This window comes from Panthera onca, chromosome C1 (assembly GCF_046562875.1).
Source record: "Panthera onca isolate mPanOnc1 chromosome C1, mPanOnc1 haplotype 2, whole genome shotgun sequence".
Taxonomy (NCBI): domain Eukaryota; kingdom Metazoa; phylum Chordata; class Mammalia; order Carnivora; family Felidae; genus Panthera; species Panthera onca.
The window spans coordinates 167,632,128-167,646,978 of NC_138346.1; positions in this window are offsets into that span (position 1 = coordinate 167,632,128).

The following is a 14,851-nucleotide window of genomic DNA, read 5'->3' on the forward strand; positions in this document are numbered from 1 at the left end:
ATCTTGGTCTCTGTCCCTGGTTCCTGGCACTGAGCTCCTAACACCTTGAAATGTCCTAAGTGGTAAGAGCACTAGCAGCATCTTTTTTTTTTTTAATGTTTATTTATTGTTGAGAGAGAGAGAGAGAGAGAGCAAGCGTGAGTTGGGGAGGGGCAGAGAGAGAGAGGGAGACAGAATCCGAAGCAGACTCCAGGCTCTGAGCTGTCAGCACAGAGCCCGATGCGGGGCTCGAACTCACAAACTGTGCGATCATGACCTGAGTGGAAGTTGGACGCTTAACCGACTGAGCCACCCACGAGCTCCAAGCAGCATCTTTTATTCTAATCTTTGGCCTTTGACCCCAGTTCCTGACATGGAGCTCCTAAATCCCTTGAAATTTCCAGGGTGATAAGTGTCTTTTGTTCTAATGAGGTGACTTTTGATGGGTTCCAGGAGGGCTCCTAGGTGGGCACTGGTCACCAAAAAGATCAAGCCATGATAAGAAGCGTGGCATTTTCAGTCTCACTCCCCACCCTCATTCTCCAGAGAGGGAAGGGGCTGCAAGTGGAGTTAATGATCCATCACGCCTACGTGATGAAGCTTCCATAAAAATTCCAGAAGTACGGGGTTTGGAGAGTTTCCAGGTTGGTGAACACATGGAGGTGCTTGGAGAGTGGCACTCAGACAAGGCACTGAAGCTCCATGTTCCTTCCCACACACCCTGCCCCCACACACCTCTTCCATCTTATCCTTTGTTGAATCGTTTTATAATAAATTGATAATATATGCTTTTCCTGAGTTCTGTGACCTCCTCTAGCAAATGAACTGAACCCAAAGAAGAGATCAAGGGAACCTCTGATTTTTAGCCAATCTGCCAGAAGCTCAAGTAATAACCTGGACCTGAGATTAACATCTGAAGGGGGTGGGACAATCTTATGGGACTGAGCCCTTATCCTGTGGGATCTGATGTTATCTCGGGTAGACAGTGTCTGAATTGACTTAAATTGGAGGACACCCAGCTGGTGTTGGCAGAAGTGGTTGGTGTGGGAAGTATTCAGAGTGTGGTGTCCCGTGAGAGTAGAGGAGGAGCACAGGAGGAACAAAATTGCCTTTACACATACACACAGAAAAGTGTACATATTGTCAATGTATAACTTCATAAACTTACACATATTTAAAACTGCTCTGTCTCCACCACTAGATCAAGAAACAGAACATTTCAGTATTCCCAGAGCCCCCTTCCCAGTCTCCTGCTGTTACCATAGCCCCATAGCCCCCAGAGTAAACAGCAAGGGTTAGTTTGCCTGTTTTTGTGCTGTCCCTAAAGGAAATCATTCAATATGTACCCATTTGGATCTGGTTTCTTTCACTCCACGTTATGTTTGTGAGATTCATTCAGAGCTTCACATGTGGCTAGAGACCATTCATTCTTATTGCTGTGCAGCATTCTACCACATGAGAATTCTACAATTTACATATCAATTCTACCACTGATGGGTATTTGATTATTTCCAGGTTTGAGTTCTTATAAATAAGGCTGCTAAGAATTTCACTACATTTTTAAGCTATATGTTTCATATAACAATTTTCAAGGCAGAGTCCCAAATCCTTGCAGGTAGCAAAGCGCTAGCTAATAATACACCCATATAACCAAAAGATCATCACCTCAGTGTCCCAAAGTCTATAAAATTTGGGGAATTATCTTTCCATGTTATAACTTTAAAATTTATCATTATAATCATAATTTAAAAGAAAACGAGACAAAATTGGCTTGATTCTCAGCCCACAAATAGCAGGGTCCTCCCCCAACAAACATTTCTGAAGCATTTGGGGTGGCTTACATTTCTCCCACTCACCTCTTGGTCATTTTGTTCTGAATTCTTTATCTTACCCAGTGACTCACACAGTGATGGCTGTCCTCTCTCTTAGCTCACATTGGCCACAACATTCATTCTCCTTTTCTTAAATACCCCTTCTCCTCTATATCCCAAAACACCAGTGTCAACAACAGTGTGCATCCCAGGCTTGGGAGTCTGGGTAAGGGAGAGGGTCGTGGTGAAGCAGGGAAGGCTTCACCGCTGCCCGGCAAAAAAAACTGAAAGGTTATTATGGAGCCTTGGTTCTCAAAAGTCCTTGGGCTGGGGCAGGTGGGTGGCTCAGTGGGTTAAGCCTCTGACTTTGCTCAGGTCGTGATCCCTCAGTTCCTGATCCCTCAGTTCATGGGTTCAAGTCCCACATTGGGCTCTGTGCTTACGGCTCAGAGCCTGGAGCCTGCTGTGTTTGTGATTCTGTGTCTCCCTCTCTCTCTGCCCCTCACCCGCTCAAGCTCTGTCTCTCTCTCTCACTCTCTCAAAACTAAATAAACATTAAAGATTTTAAAAAATAAAATAAAAATTAACTAACTAAATAAATCAGGCAGGCAGTCTTTGGACTGTCAGCCTCAAAGAAACACCTCCTGGGCACTGTTTCAGCCTCAGGTCCCAGCCCTTCTAGCTGGATTTTTCTGTCCCCCGCACCCCCCCCCCCCCCCGCACTTCTTCCGCATATTTCCCTACTCGCCACAACCACAGGCCCTTCCACATTCTGAGGCAAAGCCCAAATTCCTCCTGCTTTATTATGCAAAACATTTCAACCCCTCTCCGCAGCCGTGGGCCAAGGCTCCTGACACTCAAACGGCTCCTCTGAGTTTAAGTAAACAAAAACTAATCGTTGTGCTGCTGGCCTACAAAATGGCAACTTTCCCCCAGCTCATTTAATTAATTAAATGAATGCAATCCAAGGGGTAATACTGAGAAATCACTTTTTCTTTTTTTGACCGTTTAAACTTAACCAAATATAGGAGTCCTGGCGGCAAATGACTAAATTACACCAATTCCTGGAGTCGCCACGAGAGGGCGATAGCACCGAAGCGTCGGTATGCCTCAGGGTTTTTCCAACCCTCTCCCACCGCTGTATCCCTGCCCCTTCGGCTACATCAAATGTTAACATCTTCAGTCTTAGCGCCTCAGGAACCAACAAGCCAAGTGGTCACTGCTGGGGATGTAGCTCACCAAAGGCAACACTATTAGGTTACAGTTTGGGTTATTTTGGTTTTACACAACATTCTTTGCCAACCTCATTGGAAACATGTTTTCAGGAGAACTCATCTCATTCCACCTACTGCCTGCTAAATTTATCTCCACAGAGGTTAACAACGTGGATCTAATTAGGGAGGAAGCCATTTCCTGAGTACTTTGGACATAACTGATTCTATGCCTCTGATTCACCAGTCATTGCTTTAGCCCTCTGTCCCTGAACAAAATGCATTTATTTATGTTTTCTGTGGTTTGTTGGTCTCTTTTTTCCTTCTTTCAAAGACAGACACAGTTAATTTGTAAAAGCAAATTGGGTTTTGTTTTCTCTCTCTCCTTCTTTATAAAATAGTTCTAATTGAAACACAGGAATCCCATTGAGACTTAAGTCATAGCATGCTACTCCTGCTCAAATTCTTCTCTTGGCTTGTCATCTCTAGGTAAAAGTCAAAGTTGCAATAATCTGTAGGCTCTATCTTAACCCTGATGCACCCTTCACTCCTCCCCTGAGTGCTCCTTGCTAGCCAACAATGAGAGCCCCACCCAAGGACCTTTGCACTTTGTTTGTTCCTCTTCTTGGGTCATCTTTCCCCACTGCCACCCCATAACTATATGTCTTCTCCACTTCCTTCAAATGTCTTGTCCAAAGTAAGCCTTCCCTGGGCACTGTGTCTTAAATGAGCACCACCAGGGCACACCCACAGGCATACTCACACACAACATCTTTATACTTCCTTTATATTTTTGCTCTAGCATTTCCACTACATATCATATATTTGATTTGCTTGTATAGTTTATTCTTTGCTTCCCCTACAAAAAAGTAAACTGCATGGAGGTGGAGGTTTTGCCTATTTTATTCACTAGTATATCCCCAGCACCTAGAATAACATCTGGCACATGCTCAGCAAAAAAGTATTGAAAGAATGAGTCAACAACAAAACAACAGAATTGTGCCCTAAAGATAGGCCATATCATGTTTGTTCCTTATTATTCCTGTCTCTGCTCAACAGTCCTCTGTCCACCCTATTTAAGTAGCCTGTCCTGCAAGTCATTTTCTATGCCTTTATCCTGATTTATTTCTTCATAGCATTCACCGTTTATTACTCAAATATCTGGTAGCTTTAAAAATTTAGTTATTTGTCTTGCCCATTGGAAGGTAAGCTCCATGAGGAAGAAGAATTTGTCCTGTTCACTGCTGTGTCTTCTCAGCCTAGAATTTTTTTAATAAAAAATCATTTTACCATATATGTGTGGACCTATTTCTGAATCCTTGATGCTGTCCCATTGATCTATATGAACGTCTCTTTTCCAATATCACACTGTCTTAACTAACTTTTACAGGCCTGGCAATCAGGATGTATATTAATTTCAATCCCTTTAAGTCAATCCCTTAAGCAACAAGGACTCATGCCCTAATCCCTGGAAGTACCCTGTGAAGGTGGAAAGACCTGAAAGGGAAAGGAGCTTTCTGGTTTAAAGCCTCATTAGAGATGCCCTTGCACCAATGGTGGCCCCAAAGATGCAGAAACCACTGATCCTAAAAAGATCATGTAACTGGAGGCAATGAGTATCTCAGCAGTGACTCATGATGGGTAAGGATCAATGACTGGAGAGGTAGAAAACTTGCTCCTTGCTTTAAGAGGAAGAGAGAGAATTCCAAGCAGGCTCCACACTGTCATCATAGAGCCCGATGTGGGGCCTAATCCCATCAACTGTGAGATCATGACCTGAGCTGAAATCAAGAGCCAGATGCCAACTGAGCCAATTATATCTCAATTTTTTTTTTTAAATAAAAAATAGGCACACCTGAGGTTTTCTCTCTCCCTATCCTTCTGCCCACTCCTTAGCCCTCTCTAAAAAAATGAAAATCAAAAATAGAATTACCATATGAACTAGTGATCCCACTTTTATACATATATAATACTTTTGTATCATATATATCCAGAGGAAATATACACTCTCATGTTTATTGCAGTATTATTCAGAATTGCCAAGATATGAAAACTATCTGAATGTCCATCCATGGATGACTAGATAAAGAAGATATAATGTGTATGTGTGTGTATGTATGTGTGTGTGTGTGTGTATATATATATATATATATATATATATATATGTGTGTGTGTGTGTATATATGTGTATAGAAAGGTTGTTACCAGGTGCTGGGAGTAGCAGGGGAGGGTGAGAGAAACAGAGAGATGCTGGTCAAAGGGGGTACAAGTGTTCTATTACGAGATGAGTACGTTCAGGAGACCTAATGTACGGTGTGGTGACTATAGTTAACAATAATGCATTGTATATTAAAATTAAGGTATGGAATAAATCTCAAGTGTTCTCTCCACATGCACACACAAAAATTATAACTACAGGAGGTGGTGGATGTGTTCATTAGTTTGTGGTCATCAGTTCACAATTCATACGTTTATCAAAACATTGTGTTGTTCGCCTTATCTGATAATTATTTGTCAAAAATAAGTGGTTTCAATAAATTATTTGTCAATTTGACAATTTTTTGTCAAAAATAAATGAATAAAAAATATTTAAAAAAAGAAAATGCCAACTATATTTTAATAATAACATAGAATAAAAAGAAGGAAAACATGCTGAGTGACAGCAGCCAGTCACAAAAGACCATAAATTACATGATTCCATTTATGTGAAATGTCCAGAATAGACGACTCCATAGAGACAGAAAGTGGCAGGTGAGTGGTTTTTTAGGGCTGAGACACGAGGGAGTTGGGGAATGGGTGACTGCTCTCGGGTACAGATTTCATCTGGAATGATGAAAATGTTCTAAAATTGATGGTGATGATGGTCGCACAACTCTGTGTATATACTAAAAACTGTTGCCCTACGCACTTTGAACGGATAAATTGTGTGGTATTATGACTACCTGTGAGTTAATTTAATTATCAGTTCAGACACTATTCCCATGTTGCTAAGAGTCGTGTCAAACACAAACAAACTGAAAAAGACGAACTTGAGAATTTCCCAATGGGTTGAGAGAGGCAAACTTGAAAATCAATGAAATTAATAAGACACCACATAGTCCTAAATTACCAAGGACTGAAAAGCAGAGGCTAACATATAGGTCATAATCTAATCTCCTAAACCTATGTTTAGCTAAAGCTATCTAAAATAATCTTACTACATGACTCCTTCTCTAAGAAACTCCCTATCAATTAAATTGCTATTTCATGTTCAGAGTTCCTATTATGTGCTACCTGTATTTGTGCTGATTAACATATTTCTCAGTCCAAATACAGAAAGCCAAAGCAAAATCAATGTCACCTGATAAAACATGTTCATTTAAGTTCCTCTAATTGCTAATGCCGCCCAGAAATACAAGAGATTCGGCACCTACAGAATCACCTGGGTTATGTCAGACACAATGGGGGTTGTAATAGGATTGATCTGGTGTAGAATTAAAAAGCCCCTAACAATTAACTGTTTTCAGCGGTTTCCAACTTGCATCAGGATAATTTCTCATAAAGAAAAAATGTATTAAGAGTAGAAAAATAAAGAAGAGAGAACACAGAAAAGCCTTCCTGACATTGCCTTCATTAAGTCTTCAAAATTCAGTCACTACAGTTCAGGTACAAACTGCTACTGCCTCAACCATCTAAGAGGGACGCTTACTCCCTTCCTTAGCAATGGCCGTGACCTGGTCAGAATCCCAACTAACACATCCCTTCCTAGATAGATCAAGAGCTATTTCATTGGTACTTCTTCGTTCTCCACCTACAAATGCCAAAGGTAGCTGGAATTTTGTTTTAATGAAAAGAAAAATCACTGCAGACTTATTCTACCAAATTTAAAAACATATTATGAAGCTATACATTTTTATCAAATGTGGTACCGGTTCAGCTCGGGAATACATAGAAGTCAAAGAAGAACAGAAGAGAAAATCTAGAAATAAGCTAGGTAGAAATAAATTTTTATTCTATGTGAAAGGTGGTATTTGAAGTTGAACACATTACTTAGCCAACTTGTTAACCAACTAAGATACCTGGTAAAGAGATACCAGTCTTGCATCCTATAATTTACTAAAGTAAATTCTAGGCGAGTTAAAGATAAATGTATCTTCTTTAATGAACCCATAAATGCTTTAGGGGAATGTATTTTTCTTCTCTTGAAATAGACAAGAACTTTCTTAGAACACACACAAATTCAGATCTTTAGGGAAAGAAATTAACGTATTTGGCTACACAAAACTCAAAAGGTTCTGTGGGTAAAAAAATTACATAAAGTTTAAAGTCACAGAACTACCTTTTTAAAAAATGTTTATTTACTTACTTATTTAGAGAGAGAGAGAGAGAGAGAGAGAGAGAAGGGAAGGGGCAGAGAGAGATGGAGACAGAAGATCCCCAGTGGGTTCTGTGGGACAGCACAGAGCCCAATGTGGGGCTTGAACTCACGAACCAAACTCACAAACCGTGACATCACGACCTGAGCCAAAGTGGGCTGCTCAGCCAAATGAGCCACCCAGGCACCCCAGGACTACGTTTTGCTAGATGATTATGTCATTTAAAAAATGCATTTGCAGAATAGAAGAAAAACAATACTTTGATTCTAAATATGTATAGAATTCTTACAAATCCATAAAAAAGAGAAATTCCCTGGGGCATCTGGGTGACTCAGTTGGTGGAGCATCCCACTCTTGATTTCATTCAGCTCAGGTCATGATCTCATGGGTGTGGGATCAGATTGGGCTCTGCACTGAACGTGGAGCCTGTTTGGGATTCTCTCTCTCTCCCTCGGCCCCTCTCCCCTTCTCTCCCAATCACACCCTCGCTCTCTCTCTAAACAAAAATTAAAACATAAAAAGATAAACGCCCTAAAACACATGTGATTCACAAAAGAAAGAGGAAAATAAGTATGAAAAACAATTCACTATCACCAGTTTTTAAATGTATGTTCCATTTAAAATAACATTGAAGTTGGTTTTTTTCTGAATAAATTAGTAATTCTTTTAAAATATGAAAACACATATTTTGGCAGGGGAGAATATTCTCAAGAACTGCTAAACAAAAGGGATGCCTGGATGGCTCAGTCGGTTGAGCATCCGACTTCAGCTCAGGTCATGATCTCACTGGTCGGCTCATGAGTTTGAGCCCCACGTCAGGCTCTGTGCTGACAGCTCAGAGCCTGGAGCCTGCTTCAGATTCTGTCTCCCTCTCTCTCTGCTCCTTCCCTGCTTACGCTGTTTTCTCTCTCTCTCTCTCTCAAAAATAAGTAAACATTACAAAAGATTTAAAAAAAAAAAGAACTGCTAAACAAGAAGATGATTTGGTACCACCAAAAAATGTGTATACTCTTCAACCCACCTTAGGGTTTCTGGAAAAGCATCTTAAAGAACTAATTAAGGATGTGTACAAAGATTGACTTGCCCTCTGAACGCTTATTGCTCTCTTTCTCATCTCTTTTGGGTCTGAACTACAGTGGCTTCACACCACCCTATCTAAAGCCACAAGGGGGGCGCCTGGGTGGCGCAGTCGGTTAAGCGTCCGACTTCAGCCAGGTCACGATCTCGCGGTCTGTGAGTTCGAGCCCCGCGTCAGGCTCTGGGCTGATGGCTCGGAGCCTGGAGCCTGTTTCTGATTCTGTGTCTCCCTCTCTCTCCGCCCCTCCCCCGTTCATGCTCTGTCTCTCTCTGTCCCAAAAATAAATAAAAAACGTTGAAAAAAAAAAAATTTTAAAGCCACAAGGCCCCACATACTATTTATCTGCCCTTCCTACTATATTTTCCCCACCATAGCACCTGTAGGTTCATGACCCTCTCAGGAGTTTTCCTGGTGTAATCTGAAACCAGCCCCCCTAATGCAGAGGGCAGGGAGAGACCAAAGAAAGAGGCAGCCACTTCAGGTCAGTAGGTGGCAATTTAAAAAAAATTTTTTTTTCAACGTTTTTTATTTATTTTTTGGGACAGAGAGAGACAGAGCATGAACGGGGGAGGGGCAGAGAGAGAGGGAGACACAGAATCGGAAACAGGCTCCAGGCTCCAAGCCATCAGCCCAGAGCCTGACGCAGGGCTCCGCAGGGCTCGAACTCACAGACTGCGAGATCGTGACCTGGCTGAAGTCGGACGCTTAACCGACTGCGCCACCCAGGCGCCCCAGTAGGTGGCAATTTTAATAATAGCAAAGAGAACTTCCATAAAGGGTTTTCTTGGGCAGTAGCCAGAGAAATGGATCCCTGTACCCGACCTTCAAATCTTAAAATCTTATAAAGAGGCCCTAACTGGGCTTGGTCATGTATACTGTGTAGGTGTTTTCAACATCACATCACCATCTCAAGGCTATGTCCTTGGAGCAGCCACTGGGAGCAAGGAAGGCAAGTGGAACCCACATCCCAAGGGAAGGGGAGGGAGTGAGGAGCCTCCAAAAATCCGGGTCCAGCTTATGGGTCAGTTGTGGTCATGTCTTTTTTGATCATGTTCCCCAACAGCACCTACCATATATTTCATTTATTTATCTAGTTTTAATTCTTCTTCCCCTGAAATATAAGTTCTATATGGGAAATATTTTTGTCTGTTTTGATCACTATTATGATCAGGGAGTGTCCTAAGGTTGGTGGGGTCTGACACACAATTTTGGGTCCTCCTTTAAAAAAAAAGAAGTGTTTTAAAAATAAAAATACATTTTAAAATTTCAAATTTAAAACAATCTGAGAAATGAGACAAATTCTACAAAATCTAGAAAAGTGACAACGCAGGTTTAAATTAAAACCCCCTCATAAATTGAATTATTCTGGTGTTGGCTGGATTCCTGAAGATCTTTCCCCACAAAGCCAGGGAATAACAGAATAATACTATTTTTGTATTTCAGAGAGTTCATTCATTCATTATATTTTGCAACTTTATTGAGATATATTTCACATACCACAAAATTCACCTAACGTATACAATTCATTTTTATTTTTTCCCTCTATTTAATATAATTTATTGTCAAATTGGCTTACATACAACACCCGTGCTCATCCCAACAACTTCCCTCCTCAATGCCCATCACCCATTTTCCCCTACCCCCCCCCCACCCCACCCATCCTTAGTTAGTTCTCTGTATTTAAGAATCTCTTGTGGTTTGCCTCCCTCCCTCTCTGTTTATAACTATTTTTTCACCTTCCCTTCCCCCATGGTCTTCTGTTAAGTTTCTCAAGATCCACATATGAATGAAAACATTGATATCTGTTGTTCTCTGACTTATTTCACTTGGCATAATACTTTCCAGTTCCATCCATGTTGCTGCAAATGGCATGATTTCATTCTTTTTCATTGCCAACTAGTATTCCATTGTATGTATAAACAACATCTTCTTTATCCATTCATCAGTTGATGGACATTTAGGCTCTTTCCATAACTTGGCTATTGTTGAAAGCACTGCTATAAACATTGGGGTACATGTGCCCCTATGCATTAACACTCCTGTATCCTTAGGTAAATTCCTATTGCTGGGTTGTAGGGTAGTTCTATTTTTAATTTTTTGAGACACCTCCACACTATTTTCCAGAGCGGCTGCACCAGTTTGCTTTCCCACCAGCAGTGCAAGAGGGTTTCCCTTTCTTCACATCCTCGCCAGCATCTGTAGTTTCCTGATTTGTTCATTTTAGCCACTCTGACCAGTGTGAGGTGGTATCTCATTGTGGTTTTGATTTGTATTTCCCTGATGACAAGTGATGAGCATCTTTTCATGTGTCAGTTGGCCATCTGGATGTGTTCTTTGGAAAAGTGTCTATTCATGTCTTCTGCCCATTTCTTCACTGGATTATTTGGTTTTCAGGTGTTGACTTTGGTAAGTTCTTTATAGATTTTGGATACTAACCCTTCATCCAATATGTCATTTGCAAATATCTTTTCCCATTCCGTCAGTTGCCTTTTAGTTTTATTGATTGTTTCATTTGCAGTGCAGAAGCTTTTAATCTTGGTGAGGTCCCAATAGTTCATTTTTGCTTTTAGTTTCCTCGCCTTTGTAGATGTGTCAAGCAAGAAATTGCTGCGGCTGAGGTCAAAGAGGTTGCTGCCCGCTTTCTCCTCTAGAGTTTTGATGGTTTCCTGTCTCACCAATTCAACAGTTTTTAATAGAGTTGTGCAAACATCACCACAATCCATTTAGAACCACTTCATCACCCATGAAAAGTTTGTACCACACCTAACAGTTGATGAGACATTTAGGTTGTTCCTACCTTTTATTCTTTGTTTGACTGTTTTTTATGATTTTTGTCAATTGAGATGAAATTCAAGTACCATGCAATTCACCATTTCAAAGTACACAGTCCAGGGCCGCCTGGGTGGCTCAGTCAGTTGAGTCTTCAACTCTTGATTTCGGCTCAGGTCATGATCCTAGGGTCTGGGATTGAGTCCCCACATCAAGCTCCATGCTGAGCGGGAAGCCTGCTTAAGATTCTCTCTCTCCCTCCCTCTCTTTCTCTCTCTCTCTCTCCCTCCCTCTACCCCTCTCCTCTGCTTATGTTAATTTTAAAATAAAATTTAAAAAACTAAAAAATATATACATTCTAATGACTTTTAGTATATTCAAAGAGCTGTGCATCCATCACCACTAATTCCAGATGATTTTCATCACCTCCAGAAAACTCTGTGACCATTAGAGTCATTCCTCATTTTCCCTTCCCTCAGTCACTGGCAACGACATGCCTATAATTTATTTCTATGGATTTGTTTATTCTGGACATGTCAGGTAAATGGAATTATACAATATGTGGGCTTTTGTAACTGCCTTTTTCCACTTAACATAATGTTTTCAAGGCTCATCCATGTTGTAGGATGTATTGGTATTTCATCTCTTTTTATGGCTGAAAATATTCCACTGTATGGATATACCACTTTATCCACTCATCAGTTGAGGAACATCTGGATTGTTTCCACATTTTGACTCTTACCAATAATGCTGCTATGAACATTTGTGTACAGTCTTTTGTATGATGTATGTTTTCATCTCTCTTGGCAATATACCCAGGAAAATGGAATTTCTGGGTCCTATTGTAACTCAATATTTAACATTTTAAAGAACTGCCAAAATCTTCTACAGTAGTTACACAATTTTGCATTCTCACCAGCAATTTATGAGGGCTCCAATTTTTCTGTATCTTCGCCAATACTTGTTATTGTCTGTCTTTTTTATTTTAGCCATCGTAGGGAAGTGTGAAGTGATATCACACAGTGGTTTTGATTTGCATCTCCCTGATGACTCACGATGTTGAGCATTTTTTTTCATGTATCTATTCGTCACTTGCCTATCTTTGGAGAAATGCCTATTCAGATCCTTTGTTCATTTTTTTTTAACTGGATTATGTGTCTTTTTATTATTAAAGTGAGATGGGAGGACACTGGGGCAGAAGAGTGACATCTGCTTTACATTTTACAGGCTCACTCTGACTGCGGTGTTGAGACTAGTCTGAAGGAGAAATCAGGCAAAAGCAGGGGACCCAGCAGTCGGGAGACTAGTGCAATAAGCCAGGCAAGATATGATAGTGTCCTTGAACCACAGTACTAGCAGTGATGGTGTAAGAAATGCTTTGATTGTGAACACATTCTGAAGCTAGAAGTGACAAGATTTCCTGATGGACTGCATGTGGGATGTGCAATATGTTCTGAAATGCTTCCAAGCCTTTTGTTCTGAGACACTGAACCAGGGTGTCTATAGTTTGATTTTGGACATGCTGGGTTTGAGATGCCTGCTAGGCATCCGAGTGGAGAGATTGTGTTGGCAGTTGGTTATACAACTCTGGGGTTTAGAGAAGTCTGGGCTGGAGATTAAAATGTGTGCCAGTTGCCTACAAAAGGTATTTAAAACCACAAGACAGCATGAGCTCACCAAGTCAGTGAGTACAGATACAGAGGATGGGTTTTTGTTGCATAAATGAAGTTTACTCCTTAATGTATTTTATACATAAATTAAACTTCCAAATTAAATTTGTGGGAAGTGTGTTAATCCTGTTGCCTCCCATGCCACTAATTAGCCCTCAAAAATATGTTTTATGTGACATCCTGCATATATCTCTGATGTGTCTTAGGGCCCCACCTTCAAAGAGCCTGTGTATTTGCCCCAGAACCTTCAATGTCCCCTTACTGTTAAGCTATAGAAAAAATAGGAGATAAATGTTGATAGAGAATATGGTGATAAAATGTGTTTCTTAACTGCGAGGACATACTACTGAAGCAGAAACATAGATGCATTTATGCTTTAAATTATTAAGTAAAATAGTTATCCAGCTCAGGTTGAGTTGATGGTTTAAAGCTATTCCGAGGATTGAAAAAAAAAATGAAGGCACAACTTTTGATATAATAATATCTAATAATTAATTTGAGTGTGTGACACATCTATAATTACCCAAATTTTGATAAAGAGATCAGCAACAATTAAGATACTGTGCAGCCTCAAGATTAGGACCACTTTGCCTACATGGACAATATTGAACAGGGATAATTATTTCAAAATGATCATCTATTAATTTTGCACTATGCCTGATGACTACAGAGAAATTAAAAGGAATTGGAATTCATTCTCTACAAAGTTACACGTTTTTAAAAATGTGGGGTAAGTCTTGAAATTTAAATTCTTCACCAACTTTAGTTCTTTTTTTTAAACAGACATTTGTTTTCTACTTCTTTTTGCAAAAACTGATAACTTCAGTGGAAATTTTTAAGAGCCATTTTAGGAAGTACGAAGGAGAAGATAACTTTCCAATTACAATTACCGGACAAGACCTTTTTATTCACATTTAGCTAACAAAAAACAAATAGGAAAGTGTGCTGTTTTTTGTTGTTGTTTTTTTTTTAATCTCAAAACAGGAGATGCTGATAAATACCAGGTGCGTGATTTCTCCAGGCACCCATTCCCAGCCCCAGAGGAATCTCCATGCATCCAGTGTGCTTTCTAAATGAAAATGCATATGTACAAACCCTTGGACCAGAGAAGTTTCCTTGGGAACTGTTTTTCTTTTTACCAGCATTTTATAGGTATGTTGGTATTATTAAATTTCTACTAAAACTTTAGCTTTACACTTAGTTGGGCAACACAAAGAAATAACCAGCTCCGTTTGTCACCTAGCTGCCTAACCGCCACCCCCCCACCCCGTGAGAAAGACACCAGCTCTTCCCCAAACGTTCGGTGCAAAAGGATACATTACTCCTTAAGCAGTATTTTACATCAGTTCATTCTTTTTCTGTAGTGCACAAAAAAAGACTCTTCAGGGTATGTACAGTGTGTTTTTAAAGTATCAAGTGCTCTCTCTTTTCCAATACAGCGAATTATTAAGCACGCCCCGACAGCCACGTCTCCCCACAGGATTGTGAGCCACAACACAGGTGTAATTAGGACCTGGGTTCTTTCCAGTTTGTGCATATGCCTGGACGGCTTCTCTTCAACCGCAGTGAGTACAGGCTCAACACTAGTCACATGCACGTTAAGATTATCCAAACAAAAACACTGGGGAAATCAATCTGCTAAAAATTAAACATTTTAATTTAATAACGTACATAAAAGTCTTTGTGAAAGTATAAATAACAAGTTTTATTTAAAAAATAATCGTCCTCATCATACATATATAATGCAATCTAAAGCAGTCCTGGAGATCGTTCACATCATGTTTGGGGTTACACGTATCACTGCTCTATTCCGGTAGCATGGCCACTACAAAGCACCTTGTGATTGTAATAGCATAATGAGCTATTATGCACTGGGATTTTTGCAAATAAGGTATTTCATGAGGCAGAATGGGGAAAAACAATTAAAACACACAAGTTACATCCATTTACAGAAATAACAATTTCTAGTTGTGAACTA